This window comes from Euprymna scolopes, chromosome 14 (genome assembly GCF_053919585.1).
Source record: "Euprymna scolopes isolate OS-2025 chromosome 14, ASM5391958v1, whole genome shotgun sequence".
Classification (NCBI taxonomy): Eukaryota; Metazoa; Mollusca; class Cephalopoda; order Sepiida; family Sepiolidae; genus Euprymna; species Euprymna scolopes.
In genome coordinates this window covers 67,778,051-67,790,905 of record NC_136495.1, presented here as the reverse complement: position 1 = coordinate 67,790,905, position 12,855 = coordinate 67,778,051, and the positions used below count along the sequence as shown (strand labels likewise).

Genomic DNA, 12,855 nt, shown 5'->3' with positions numbered 1-12,855 from the left:
GTTGTCTTAAGTAGTCGTAGGAAGTCCACATTCCCAGGTCTTTCTTTCTTTTGTCTATTGTCAATTATCTGAGGTGTCCCTTACTGAGGTATGTCAACGGGGCTGTTCAGGCTATTTTAAAGGCCAGACTGGTTCTTTCGTTTGGACTGTCTTTTTCCCCATCTTTCAATTTTTTGCAACGCCATACATACGTGGGAAGTAACTACTGAGGGAATTCGAAAACCCAATTAAAAATCTTGGAATATATATCTATTGTAATCCATACGTAAACCCTTCTTATGTAGACAGAAGAAATTCATAAAAACCTTAAATCTATTTTGGGAACTTCAAACAACCCTTCTTTATTGAATTGCATTTATTATAATCGCTTACCGTCAATTCCCTGGCACACTCAAATCCTCTTTGTGCTTTCTATTTTTGTCAATAATACTTTTCATCAATTTCAATCTATCAATTTTGTTGTGACTTAATGATAGTTCAACAGTGAAGGGGTGTGATTTTGTTGTGACTTAATGATAGTTGAAATAGCCTTTGGGATTATTCTTTCAATTTTGTTTAAATTTTTGTTTTTATTCACCTTCACCCCTTGGACGTAAGGGGCTACTAATTGGGACCATGCCTATAAAAGATTCAGACGTTGGTTTACGTTGGATTTGAACTTCTGCATATCGGTACAGTTTGGAAGCAGGTAACAGGAAGAGAATTCTAAAGTCTAGCCGTTCTAAGGAACGAGCCATTTTTATTTATTTATTTCTATTTTTCTTCCTTTGAAGATTGTAATGCTGGGTATGGGGCAGCCAAACCAGCTGCCAACAGAGAGCTCTTTTTAGTATCCTCGCTGTTCCCTTAATACTTGATGACATTTAGGGACCTCAACAGTGAAGGGGTGTGATTTTGTTGCCAAGCGGATTTGTCAGGAATATGTACCTCGAGGGGGACACAAGTGCAACGAGTTAATCAGAGAACATTCCATTAAAATACTTGTAAAACAAGCACAAGGATGCAACATTGTGGCGATGGGACAGAGGTTGGAACCTAATTGACAAAGTGGGAGTTATAAGTTTTATAACGCTAAGCAAACACACAAACACACACACACATATATATATATATATATATATATATATATATATATATATATATATATATATATATATATTGTGGTGGCAAGAAACTCGATATCGATTATTTCTATCATTTTATTCACACATAAGCATGTACAATATGGCTTTTCGCACTCGCCTTACTATGGCACCCTCTTTCACACTAAATGTAGACGTGTTGCCCGAAGACAACACACATACATATATATTCATAAATAAATATTTTCACATGTGTTTTATTTTTACGCAATCTTAAGTGTAGGAGATAATAATTACTGCCGGCCGAAGGATTCGGACCCATTACCATGTTATTTATAGTCCATGTTATTTATCTACTTAGAAGTTCATTAAAGGAATCCCGGTTCCGTTTACAGAGCCGGCTAGAATTTTCTCATTTTTTACCTTAATAAAAGTTAACAAGAAGCTGATGAGTTTCACACGGTTATCTTAAACGACAGTATTAGATTCTGACTGACTGTTGGCGAAACTTAAGTATCTTTAACCGACGCCGAAATGTTAAGTATATAACACACACACAGAGGCGCATATATATATATATATATATATATATATATATATATATATATATATGAGAGAGAGAGAAACACAACACATGCATATATGCATCTCCATTTATATATATATATATATATATATATATATATATATATATATATATATATATATATATATATATATTATTTATTTGAATTGTGTTTTGCGATACATTTTGAACGAATTCAATTATTTACACGAAAGTGCATTTTTACCTAAATGCGAGTTGGGAATAATTTTCCCTTTGACCAATTTGGTACCCCCAAATGGGGAGCGGCATATGTATTGTTTTTAAAATATAATTATCCACTGATACGTGGTTCGTTGTCTACGTATAATCAACCATTCTGATGAGTCGTAGACAACGAAACGCGTGTCAGTGGATAATTATATTAAAAAAAAATTCCATCTGTATATTTATATACATATATACATATATATAATGTTTTTCCTTTTTTCCTTATTCACTCTGATTCATTATTTTTTAACTTTTACCAAGTAAGCTCTATGACTCACTTGTAGTTTCATTAAATACTTTGCAAGCAAAATCCGATTTCGCATTTTGCTAACTCCTACCCTCTGATGAGAAGGAAAGTATTTCTTTCGAAACACCGCGGATTAAGGACAATCCACTTAATTTGTGTCTCCTTTTTGGAAATTAAATATGTTTTAACTCTTCTTAAAGTGTTTTAACATGTTTTATTAATTTTTTGTTTTTATACATACGTGCACACACACACACACACACACACACACACACACACACACACACACACACACACACACACACATATATGAACCCCTATTATGCCCCCCTATTATGACCTATTAATATTTATTGTTTTGGGTTCAAATGAAGTTATTAAGTTAGGTCCATGACCAAGGAACCAATATCTAAAATGTCAAGTGTTTAGACCTATAATTGTCGGAGGAGTTTGGTAGAGTTCTAAAGGTCAAATCGTTAAACTTTGACCCCTTAACAGCGAAATTTCTGGCTGAAATCCGATCACATCGATTTGCCCAAATCTCAGTACCCTATATATCAAATTTCGAGTCTATAAACTAAAAATTGACTTACTTTATTGCGTAGGGAAATGTACACAGACACACACACAGACACACACACAGGCACGTTCACTTATCTATATATCTATAAAAGTGAACGTGTCTGTCTGTCTGTCTGTGTGTCTGTGTGTCTGTCTGTCTGTGTACATTTCCCTACGCAATAACTCTGTCAATTTTTAGTCTATAGACTCGAAATTTGAAATACCGGGTACTGAGATTTGGGAAAATCGATGTGACGGGTGTCAGCCAGAAATTTGGCTGTTAAGGGGTCAAATTTCAACGATTTGACCTTTAAGAACTCTACCAAACTCCTCCGACAATTTTGGGTCTAGACACTTGAAATTTTAGATATAGGTTCCTTGAACCTGGATCTAACTTAATAAAGTGATTTGAGCCCGAAACTATAAATTTTAAGGGGTCATAATAGGGGTCAAAGTTTTAAAAAATTAACCATTTTTTTTTGTTTTTTTGCTTTTTTTGCACAGCACACACCTCCAAACACCCGAGCAACGCCGGGCACCCCTGCTAGTATATATATATAACATGAGTTGGATTGTATTAAATTATTCTCCGTCATTCAAAAAAAAAAAAAAAGAAAAAAAAAGATAAATTCAATTAAAGGGTTCGTTTTTCATAGAGCAACGCAATAAACCAAAATCATATCAAATAACATTGAATATCTTCTTTTCTATCTATATAAATAAAATGAACTCATTTTTTCCCGTCTGATTTTGACATTAATAGGATTAAAAATCAAGATATTTCATGCAAATATAATATGCACAAACGGCAGAACAATATCTGAGGTGTCTTATAGGCTTATTATTTCTCAAATTCCTCGATAATCTTAGATTTCTATACTTTTCTGCTGAGAAGTCACGGCCAAAATCGGTTAAGATCAATGGAAGTGGTAAAATATTTTCTCTCTAAAAAATTCCTCCTCCCCCTGCCACCACTTAACACCGTTTGGGGATCGTTCACAAGGAACAGTTGAGAAGAGAACACCGGTTTGGCTTCGTAGTTCTTTCATGTGAAGTTATTTAAAATCACTAAACTAAGCTGCAGTGCTCTGTGGCGTAGTGGTTAGCGTGTGGACAATTCACATTATATTTTCACGTTCGCGCCGACCTACCGTAGTCGTTTTTTTTTTTTTTTTTCCCAAACTTTTCTTGGTGGCCGAACTGTTAACGTTGCAGATGCTTTTTTTTTTGTTTTTTTTTCACACTTTATTTTCCTACTTTTACTCATGACTCCGGGTTTGATCCTTCCTACTTACCTACCATAACATTTTTTAACCCCCCCCCGTCCCGGAAACAAACACTCGGGCAACGCCGGGTACCCCCGCTAGTTCTAAATATTCTGTTTTCGCATGCTTGACCGAGTAGACAATTTCCCTCGGTAAGCATCACGAATTTAATATCAATACCAAGTAACATTTTTTCTGGTATAAGCCCATATGGACGCTTTCACACATATACAACTTCATATATATATATATATATATATATATATATATATATATATATATATATATATATATATATATATAAAGGCTCTTTCAGTCTTTAACAGACTATGGATAGCCACGAAGGGGTGCCTGCGCGTGAAATTTTTGTGACAGGAGGTGCGCAATCTCCAACTACACCTCACCTGAGTCGACATTGTTAAATACCAGTGGCAAGTGAAGTGTATGTATCAGGTCACTGGAAACAAATGCCGAAATAAGCGAAGAGCACATACAGCGCCTATAATTCCCAAATGGTCACCCATCTGGTACTAACCTGGCTCAACGTTGCTTATTTCGGTAATCTGGCGAAAACCGGTATGTCAACGCGATTATGCCGTGTATTGTGTATTATATATATATATATATATATATATATATATATATATATATATATATATTTGTGCGTGTGTGTGTGTATGCGCATATGTGAAAAAGAAAGAAAGAGAGAGAAAGAGAGAGAGAGAGAGAGAGAGAGAGGAAAAGGGTACAGTTATTTGGTGGCTCCACCTGGAAAAACCCAACTAATTCTCTTAAATTATTCATTGAACAACTGTTTAAACAAAGGTGAAGTCTAATAAATCTAAACAAATACCAAATCGTTTTCGCATATTTTTTTGGTGCACAAACGTGGAATTCACTTAATTGTAAAGAAAGTACAAGCCCAATAAAAAAACATTCTCACCTGATGAAAAATTGCACTATTTAAAACCGTTTCGTCTTTCTATGGCTGCTTCTGCATATGCTGCACGTCAACGGTTGTGGCAAGTTGTTAATCCCTCATTATTTCCATAACATGACATAAACACAAATAGGTTGAGTTGATATCTATTGACTCATGAATTTCAAGCAGACAAAGCCACTACAATCTGAAGTGGCGTTATTTAAGATTATTTTTAAAGACTGAGAGATTATTGGTCACTAAACAACCATTAAGTTGTTTAACCAACATTTTATAGTTCATCATTGAAAGAACCCGTGACGTAAGGAATAAAGTATTAGGCAAAATTTAGCTTGAGTAACATTCTTCTAGCTGAATCCTCAGCGCGATATGTAAGGCAAAATTGCGTTGACACACCAGTTCTCGTCAGATCACCGAAGTTAAGCAATGTTGAGCCTGGTTAGTACCAGATGGGTGACCATTCGGGAATATAGGGGATATATGTGCTCTCCGCTTATCTCGGCATGTGTTTCGTCATGAATATATACTCCATTTGCCACTGGTATTTAACAATGTCTACTCAGGAAAAGTGTTGTTGGAGATTGCGCACCTGCTACAAAAATTTCCCGCGCAGACACCCCTATGAGTGGTATCCATAGCCTGTCAAAGACTGAAGGAGCCTCAATCCTCAGTGCGGGCAATACTAAGAATACAATTGTGAATTACTTAAAACTTCTACCCGGTTATGGCTGACGGAACGAGAATAAACAGCGTGGCCCACTTAAAACAAGCCCAGACAATGTAGTAGATAGGAGGAACATTCTTTTATTGTTTATCTGTAGTGTTATAAAAGATGCTGGGAGTGCTCCCCCGTCGACATCTATGCATTTCCGGACACGATTAACGTTTGCAAATACTGCCTGTAGACCTTCTATAGTGATTCTCCTGATAGTGTTGTCAATGTTCTCCTTTAGTTGGTTTGTATTGTGAAGATTATTTGCATAAACTTTTTGTTTTAAAGTCGCCAAAGCTAAAAATCACATGATGACAAGTCCGGGGAACGTGGTGGCCATAACCCTTTACTTATTGTTCTCTCTTTCTGTAAACATGTCATGAACTTGTGTCAGTGATCTGCGAGATATATGGCATGTAGCGCCATCTTGTTGGAAAAAGAATTACATTTTGTTTTGTGGTGTCAGTTGATCTGTAAAAGAAAGATGAGAGAGATCACGCTACTTTTAAGTGGGCCGTTTAATCTGAAAAAAAAAAAAAATAATAATGATTAGAGATCGGTTAAAGATACTGGGCTTCTTTTAAGTGGACCGATTAATCCGAAAGAAAATTGATTCAAGAAAGATTAGAGAAATCGGGCTACTTTTGTGTGGGCCGCTTAATCCGAAAAAAAAAAGATTATAAAGATTAGATAATCGAGCTACTTTTAAGTGGGCCATGTATTATCCCCGTGAATTAAATAGAGTTCTGTTTAAAATTATGGACATATTTCCAAGTCCAAAAGAAAGATTCCTGAGTTCGATTAAATACACCTAAAGAAAGTCGGAGTTTACATCGCCCGAAGCGTTGTGCAAATAACACACCAGATGAGAATAGTTGTCTGAATTATCGAAATAATACAAACCATTCGTTTTATAATTCATTTTTACAATTTGGAGTTGAAAAAATTTAATTCGAATTTCCATATTTTAAGTTGGGTTATTTAAAGTTTAAAACTCAACATTTTTAATTTGAAGTTTTAATGTTTTATGTTTATTTTTGTATAACTTTGAAGTACATTTATTTCATAATTTGAAGTTGAGCTTTTTTTCATTTAAAAATTGACTTCTTTTTTAAAATGATTTTCTACGTAATGAAAAACAGCTTTTTCATTTGAAGCTATTGTAAAATCTGACGTTAATTTCTATTTGAAGTTAAAGTTGATCTCATTTCAAGTTAGTTGTAACTTTTTTTTATTTGATGTTAGTATTTTTAATTTTGGGATATTTAGAGTTCAACTTTTTAAAATTCTAAGTTGACATTTAAAATTTTGAATTTGAATTCTGTAAATATGAATTTATACTTTTAAACTTGAAATTTAAACTCTTTGAATTTGAATTTTAACTGTTTTTTTATTACTCTGAATATGAACTTTAAAAATTTGAGAAAGCGAGACGATCTACAAATCAATTAGAGATGTGTTTAAATATCGTTGGTATAATTTATCAACTAAATAAATTTGTATCACGTAATATAAAGTAGGTTTTAGCATTGAAGTTAAATGATTTACAACGTATCATATCCTTAGCAATACTCTTGTTATATTCCTAACACACAAATACTGATATATAGAGTGAGCGACTATTAAAAATTCATATAATTCTTATAAAGTATTAATCATCAAATGGCATTTATTAAAATCTGGTCCCAATAGAATTATTACTGTACAAATTACTAGTGTTTGTGAAACTACTGTTATAAATTTGCAAAATAATGGAAAAATTTTAATTTCATGTGTAGATAAACATGTTCCTTTTACGTGGGAAAGACGTGCTGTTCAAGCGACACAATAACATGATAAGTGCGTTGTGCCTTGTTTGGTGTGAAAATGTAACATTAAAAAAGACTTTGTTCCGTCAGAAACAACAATCAAAGAGATCATATGCTGACCTTAAACGTCATTGTACAGACACAAATGATGCCGAACACCTTCTACGCCTTAAATTGGTAGTTATCTAAGAAAACCCCGAATTCCACAAATAAATCGGTTCTGATCGTTAGTTAAATTTGCCTGAATTAGCAGAGGACTCAAAGATAACAGAAAACAGTATAGTTACCATTTTGTATGGATATATGTCATTGAGAAAGCCGTGTTCAAAGTGTGTATCGCATTTGTTCACAGATGATCAAAAACAATCGCGCGTCTATGATTCAGGGCATTGTTTCAACAGAATGGAGTTTTTGCGTCAATATGTAACAATGAATTAAACATGGATCAGTCGCTTCACTCTGAAGTCAAATTTGTTGTTATATATATATATATATATATATATATATATATATATATATATATATACTCTTTATGTACAGCAGCCAGTGAAACCGTTCTAAATGAATAAATTATAGAAACATCGCAAGATTTTGGCCTACGTATTTTAGGATTCGTGAGGTGTTTTATCCATCTATTACCTAAAGAAATAAATAAATAGTAACAAGTAAAATTGTACTGGATTATTTATGCGTTAGAACAAAAAAAAAAAAAATGCTAAAAATTGCCACAAATGAAGAAGAAGAAAATACGCAGTGGCACGTCAATCGCAACGGTAGCAAACTACATAAATTTCACTTAGAATGGCTTCTGCATCAACCTGTTCTCCAGATCTACCTTCCCAGCGATCACTGGCTGTTTTCAAGCCCCAGAAGAATGCTCCAGTGAAAATAAATGCTATTCTAATGAAGAAATTATATCAGAAACTGAGGTGTATTTCGAAGCTGAAGACCATTCGTTTTACAATTGTTAGAGGAGTGTTAGAATCATAGAATCTCCTTTGAAGAAGACACATCAAATAAATAAAGCCGAATTTTCGTCTAAAAGTCGTTTTATTAGATACTAACAGTTCAGCCCGGGTAACGCTGACGACTAATTAGTTTTATATATAATTAGCAGTTCTGCCCGGCTTTGCTCGGGTCCTGTGTAATTTTCATCAGTTTATGTGCATATATATATATATATATATATATATATATATATATATATATATATATATATGTATATATATTAAAAAGTTTGACTCATGTCCAAGTGATCTACATCTAAAATTTCAAGTGTTTAGATCCAAAATTGGCGGAGGAGTTTGGTAGAGTCTGCAAAGATCAACTCTTTCAACTTTGAACTTTTGACAGCCAAATTTTCGCTCTTAACTGATTAAAAAGTGTGTTGTATGTCTGAATACTCTTTATGTAAAAATTCAAATGCATAGACCCAAAATTGGTCGAATAGTTCGCTACAAATCTTTTGATTTTTGACCCCTTGACAACAAAATTTTCGGCCAAAAACCGATTAAAAACTTGCCCTATGCTTGAATACACTTTATGTAAAATTTCAAATGTTTAGACCAAAAAATTGGCTGAATAATTTGGCAAAGACTGGAAAGAGAATGGAATATCTATAAATGTCGTGTCGGCGAGCGTTCATAGTAAACTGTCAGACAGTATTCAACGATCAAAAGCTCAAATACTGCATTCACGCTAAAGATGACCCCCTCCCCACAGAGGACTCGGTTTTAATTTCTTAAAGAGGATTAATAACTATATTTTTACAAATAATTATTAATAATTATTTTTATACCTACAGACACTATTATGCCATACTTACGCAATTATCAATTCTACGAAGCGATAATTACTGATTTGGAGAATCGAATCTAGTCATAAAACTTCTCTTGACTCCATGGACTAGCACCTTTCCTTCAGACCACCGGCAATTAACACACACACAAACATACACAAACACACACAAACGTATATATATATATATATATATATATATATATATATATATATATATATATATATATATATATATATATAAATGAAGGAGAGAGATGACGTTCACCATTTTCTGTTTTTTATAAACTTTTTAAGTTTTACCATTTACAAACAAAGGCGAAAGTAACAGAAATTCCAGGAACTGATTAATTAAATATTTTATTCACAAGAAGAGAAAGGAGCGGCTGTTATTCCTCAAAAGGGATTGTTTATTTAAAAGTGCACGTAAACCGATAAAAGAAAGCAAAAAAAACAAAAACAAAAAAAAACGTGAATATATATATATATATATATATATATATATATATATATATATATATATATATATATATATATATATATATATATAGTGGTTTTTGTTTTGATTTTTTAAACGATAGTAATGTTTACGTCTCCGCCTCGGAGAACCGGTGTTTTTTTTAGAAAGTCGCCCATTTTTTACTTGGACGTATTATTTATTTCTTTATTATTTTTGAAAAAAGTAATCTACGGACACACGTGTTTCGGAGCCCTACTCCTCTTCAGCGTAGCTTGACTGTTGGTAGTATATATATATATATATATATATATATATATATATATATATATATATATATATGTATATATATGTGGTATATATATATATATTCTTTACAATATATATATGTATAAACACACTCTTTCCTATGTATATAAACGCTTTACTATATATATATGTATATAAAGAGTATATATATATCTATATCTATATCTATATATCTATCTATCTATCTATCTATCTATCTATATATATATATATATATATATATAAAAGAATATATATATGTATATATGTAAACCCCTATTATATATATATATATATATATATATAAACTCTATTAAAAATAACAAACCCTATTAAAAATAACCAACAAAAAAGTCAATTGGTATATAATATAATCATAAATACAGTTAGTTTCTATGCATACAAACACACACACACACACACGCATATATATATATATATTTGTCTTTACATAAGCAGTAGTTTGTTGCTACACAGTCATGAGTATGTTTCGGTCTACTAGTATTTACTAACTAGAGACCTCATCAGGCAACAACCCTTATTTTCGAAAACTGAATTCCTAAATGAGGAGCGAAAGTCTATCCTCAGCAATAATAATATAATTAACTGACACATCCTACGATCATGAATATAACTAGTGGATATCTCATACAGTCATAAGTATAATTAGTCATATATGATATAGACATGAGTATGATTACTGATAAATTATATATGCCTAAGTAGATATAGTAATCACTATATATTTCTCACTGTAATTAGTTTATAAATCATACAGTACTAAATAAGATTAGCTACATATTATGCAGACACTATTATGCCATACTTACGCAATTATCAATCTACGAAGTGATAATTACTGATCTGGAGAATCGAATCTAGTCACAAAACTTCTCTAGACTCCATGGACTAGCACCTTTCCTTCAGACCACCGGCAATTAACACACACACAAACATACACAAACACACACACACGCGCACACACACACACACACACACACACACACACACACACACACACACACACACACACATATATATATATATATATATATATATATATATATATATATATATATATATATATATAAATGAAGGAGAGAGATGCCGTTCAACATTTTCTTTTTTTTATAAACTTTTTAAGTTTTACCATTTACAAACAAATATGAAAGTCACAAAAGCGAAACAAAGGCGAAAGTAACAGAAATTCCAGGAACTGATTAATTAAATATTTTATTCACAAGAAGAGAAAGGAGCGGCTGTTATTACTCAAAAGGGATTGTTTATTTAAAAGTGCATGTAAACCGATAAAAGAAAGCAAAAAACGTGAATATATATATATATATATATATATATATATATATATATATATATATATATATATATATATATATATATAACTACTTCATTTACTCACATAAATTTAATGTACGAAAGTATAGATTTATGCGTAAACTTTAAGTATTTACTTCAAAAGTGCTCAATACGTAGGTAGAGCTAGTTAGTAATTTATAAAATATATATGGCGACTAAGCTACACTGAATATTCTGCGTTTCATGAATCCTACAGTGGATGAAACGCAGAATATTCAGTGTAGCTTAGTCGCCATATATATTTTATAAATTACTATATATATATATATGTATATATATATATATGTATATATATATATTTTTACAATATATACATATGTATATATATAAACACACTCTTTACTATGTATATAAACGCTTTACTATATATATATATATATATATATATATATGTATATAAAGAGTATATATATGTGTATATATATAAACCCCATTATATATATATATATATATATATATAGAGAGAGAGAGAGAGAGAGAGAGAGAGAGAGTAACAAAGGCGTAGCCAGGAAGGACCATGAGGGGGGATCCAAACTTCGTCCGTTTCGTTTCAGTAAAGTTTCGTTTCGTTTCGTTCGTATTTTTTATTATGATTAGGGCAACCTTAAAATTGGAATTAATGCTCATTAAATGTTCTTATAACATGAAATTAAAATTTTTTTTTTATTGATTTCTGAATTATTATTCATATAATTACTTGCTATTGTTGGTATAATTACTTTGTTAAATAACTCAACCTGGTTAATAAATGCAATGTTTGGGTTGCCCTATTTATAACTTTTCTTTTTTCACAATTTTTTTTTGTTGCTAAGCCGTGTTTCCTTTTGCCACATTCTGATGGTAACCAAATACTTATAGATGACGAAGCAAAACGAAAAAGAACGGAGCGAAACAAAACGAAACGACACAGAACATTTTCGTTTCGTTTTCATATAAAAATGAAAATAGATTATAAAATATTTTGGACGAAACGGAACGATACGAAAGAAATTCGACTCTGAAAAATTCTTCTATAGTTAGGTAAACTTTAAAGCATTATTGTGAAATGGCGGGCAAAATCGACTCGCAAGCAGTAAATGATTCCCCGATTAGCAGACAAATTATTTACAACAAGGCAAATGCCTGCCTACCTATCTCTGATTGCTCGCTTTTAATTAGGGGGGAAAAAATTTCGGTCGACTTCTCCGGAGGGGGATCCAAGAAGTACGGAAAGCACAGCTACGCCCTTGTAGTAATACTGAAGCAAGAATAGGTGTAAGCCCCCCCCCCCAAAAAAAATTCGTACTAGAATTGTCCACAATGACATATAGCGCAACGGATATGTAATAAGCATAATCATAAATCTAAGTGACAGTTAATCCTCAGTACAAGCGATTAGCTTTGCAATTACGAATGACTTAAGAAACGAAAGAAACCTACTCTTTGAATTGAATAAGGGTATCCGTTCGAAATTCCGTACGGAAATCACAAGTTCAACATGAAAGTTTTCTAAATCGACAAGAAGTAAAGA

At 32.2% G+C, this 12,855-nt stretch overlaps 1 protein-coding gene across 2 annotated transcripts in view; it reads right to left on the bottom strand.

The window, feature by feature from the left end:
• Nucleotides 1–12,855, bottom strand: part of LOC145293054 (ETS homologous factor-like) — a 190,087-nt gene that overhangs the window by 166,335 nt on the left and 10,897 nt on the right. Inside the window, exon 1 of one of the 2 annotated variants that reach the window (XM_080139377.1) lies at nt 4,913–4,931. The exons of the other annotated variant lie outside the window; for it this stretch is intronic. The gene's annotated coding sequence lies outside the window, so the exon portion shown is untranslated. Of the gene's footprint in view, nt 1–4,912; nt 4,932–12,855 lie in introns of those variants that run through there. 2 annotated transcript variants of the gene reach the window in all.